The sequence below is a fragment of the Anneissia japonica genome, unplaced genomic scaffold (assembly GCF_011630105.1).
Source record: "Anneissia japonica isolate Jap-2015-1 unplaced genomic scaffold, ASM1163010v1 scaffold4270_len103479_cov137, whole genome shotgun sequence".
NCBI lineage: Eukaryota > Metazoa > Echinodermata > Crinoidea > Comatulida > Comatulidae > Anneissia > Anneissia japonica.
This window is the reverse complement of record NW_022705184.1, coordinates 71093-74606: the sequence shown is the minus strand read 5'-3', so window position 1 is coordinate 74606 and position 3514 is coordinate 71093. Positions and strand designations below refer to the sequence as shown.

General features: G+C 36.5%; 1 protein-coding gene across 1 annotated transcript in view; it reads right to left on the bottom strand.

Moving 5' to 3' along the window:
* The window catches only part of LOC117105395, a 44046-nt gene that overhangs the window by 9769 nt on the left and 30763 nt on the right, over window positions 1–3514 (bottom strand). The window lies entirely within an intron of this gene.

The window sequence follows — 3514 nt, the reverse complement described above, 5'->3', positions numbered from 1 at the left end:
TTCCAGGCCTCATCAGTGCAGCTAGGGTACATTCATGTGCACATGAATTCACTGACTGATTAAGCTATAGAGGTAGTGCATAATGAAGATGTGGACATACTGTAGGTCATCTAATCTTCCTAAAACCATCAGTTGACTCCCAATTGTCTCTCTCAATTGTCGTTTTTTTTCACCTCATACTCATCATTAAACAAATGGCAAGTCGTTTGGCCGAGCGGTTAAGACAGAGGAACCGTGACATACATCCATAATATCGGCGCTGGTTCGAACGGCATGCTTACCTATGGTTCCGGTGGTGGAACAAGTCTTCTCGGATAAGGACTCTAAACCGTAGGTCCAGTGTACACTATTGGCTTGTGTGCACTTTAAAGAAATCAGTACACCATTCGAGAGGAGTAGGGGGTTACCCTGGTGTACTGGTCCATCACTAGTCCCCTGTCCGGTCACAGAAGGAGCGTTTACATCGCGGCCCATGTCAGGTATCCATCCTACCTGCAAATCCTTCTACCACACTACGTAAGCAAGATCATACACACTAGCTATGTACTGACTCGATAAGAAGATTAAACAAATGTGGGAAGTTGGTACACAAGACATCAGTTTTATTTATAAAGAACACAATTTTAAATAATTTTTTAAATTTTTAATATGAAACAATATAAATTTAAAGACAACATTACAAAAATGGTTACAATTTATATATTAAGCACTAATGAACATCACAAATTTATGTGATTTTGAATATAGGCTCTAAAACTATTTATTTTATGCACATAAACACAAACTATACTGTCAACTAAAATTACTGTCAAAAACTATAATATATAAAAGAAATTGAAGGACAACATTGCAAAAATGGCTACAATTTTTATATAGCACCAGTGAACTTAAAATGTATGTGATTTTGAATAAGCTCTGAAACTATATTGTGCATATTACCTAAAACCACTGCACAAACCATAGTAAAAAAAAAAATAAATAAATAAAAGACAACATTACACAAATGTCTATATAATTTATACGTTAACACTTAAAGCAAGGTGAGATGGTTTTACCATACAATTATTTTGCAGAAATATTTTTAGTTTCATAAAATCTTAATTAACATGTTATTGCATATTGAATAGTTGAGGTAAATTATTATCGTATATTATAGAAATACAACAGTAAAAAAAAACTACTTGTACTTATTGTAAATTATGAGGGTCTTGTCAACTGGTCAGGGCATTGTGGTGCTGTGCAGCATAGGAATTATTCAGGGCACCTGCATTTTGCATCACATTGCTGAGAATATTGGCCAACTGCAACAAAAACTGTTTGTTATCTTGCACACGTCACTCTTCTGCAGCCATCTGTTCTAACATTAGTTGGTGATCGCAAGCCTCGCATTGATCTGCACGTCGCTTTCGATCTTCTTCAAGACGGTCCATTTCCAGCTGAAGAAGCTCACTGGTTGTGTCGTCGCGTTTCTGTTTCTCAATCAGATTAATAGACTTCTTTCCTCGTCTTTTTCTGAAAACAGCACGAATATTCAATAATATTGCAGAATTAACTAACAGGCTCAGCATAACCACCTTGTTTTTTTGTTTTTTTTCTGTTCTACTACTCATTTACAATTTAAAGAAATTATTTGTACCCTTTAACTTTTTAATGGATTTTTTCTATGACAACATGTCAAACATGTATCTGACAGACATGTAACGTTATGCATATAATCACTTCAAAAACAAACACATAATGTAAAATTAGTTTTAAGGTGAAAACTATAAATGTCAATTACTTTCATGCTTCGCTTGTTTCTTCCTCTCTGTACTTGACGCAGGAACTTTCGCTGGTGTTGGTCCTGGCTCATTGTAAAATGGCGGAGGTGGAACTTCAAAAGAAGAGTCGGAGTTGGAGGAATCTGTATGATGATATAAAAACTTTATTCATTGGTCGCTTCCCTGTAAATTAAAGTTATTTTAAATATCAGTTATCAAAAAAGATAAAAATAAAATATTCATCAGCTGGTATTAACGATTTATACAAGCAGACACACACACTATCTTGCTGATAAAATTATTGTTTTAAATATCCTTGATAAAATTTAAAATAGAAGATAGCTAGACTAGGCCATAGGTCTAAGCTAGTCTAGTGTCGAGTGTTGAAGCCTAAATAACAACATAGGCCTACTACTTTTGAAGTTAAACTAAACAGAATCATAACTGCGTAAATGTCAAGTAACTTAGATCTGAGTAACCTTACACAGGCTACTTTGTAGGCTAGGCCTCGCTTTCCTACTTGTTGTACCCCCTCACAACAATCGCCCAATCAAGCATTCTCGGCCCTGTCGCATCCCACCTAATCATGTCAAAAAAGCCAACGAAAATCTGATTGCTTTCCAGTACTTCTACTTGGGTACTCTGCAGGGTCCAAACGTCTGGACATAGCCTAGAGCAAAAGAACTGTAGAGTGTAAGGTAAGGGCAATGTGAAGTATAGTATTATATTACTTACCCAAGATTTCGTCTAATTCGTTATAAAACAGGGAACTTTCCCGGCCATGTCCACTCGAGTTGTTTACTTTTTTGGCATTTCAGTACTTTTTCTTTAGGTATTTGATGCAATCCCTCCCCGATTTTCAAGTGCGGTAAGGGTATAGTCCGGGAAAACTTTGATCAGTCTCTCGGATATGTTTGTCCATACTCTTGAGTTATAGTTTAAAGCCCTCCTGGTGGCCCTTCTCCCCCCATATCTCTATTAAAGCGTGCATTTCTTCATGGTTCCTGTTCCTCTTTCTGTCGGAGGCCTTTCTTTTGGTTGCTTTTGCTGGTTGCTCGGCGTTCATTTTTCTGGTCTGTGCAGGTCATTCGGCGATTAGAAGTAGAGGTCACCGTTTAGCGCCCTCAATAATTGCTTTTCATTGCTCGATTAGGTTTTTACCCTCTCTGACAGGAAACTTAACCGAGTCGAAAATCCAAGTGTGGACAGCCGTACGATTTCACCGTCGAAGTGTAAAATCTTCCCCCTTTTAAATCCAGCGCGACTGTAGCTTTAAATGATGTTACAGACAAAGAAAATGATAGGAAGTCTGGGATGTTTTTCCATAGCTAGGTTCAGAGAACTGTGCATGAAGCTGGCAGAATTCAACAAGAGAGACCACAAACACTAGTGGTCAGATCATTTAAAAACATGGAAAGAAATTTTTTTAAAGTTTCAATAAAATAATAAAGGCATTTGTCTTATAGGGACACAATTTGATGAGGTACCCCATTGAATTCGTTTACCCCATTCATTCATTTAGAGGCAATGCTATTTCATTGCCGTATGCACCACAGCCAATATACAGAATTAAAAGCTCAGCTAGGATGTAGTGAACAAGCAGAAAAAAACTAGATAGGGACTCCATTGACACCACTTAAAAAATTTTTTACTTATATATTGTTATAAAAATTATTCTATATTTATATTTAATATATTAAATAATGCAAAGATAAGCAAAAGTTGTGGGGGGGGGGGGGGAAAATTGAAATTTA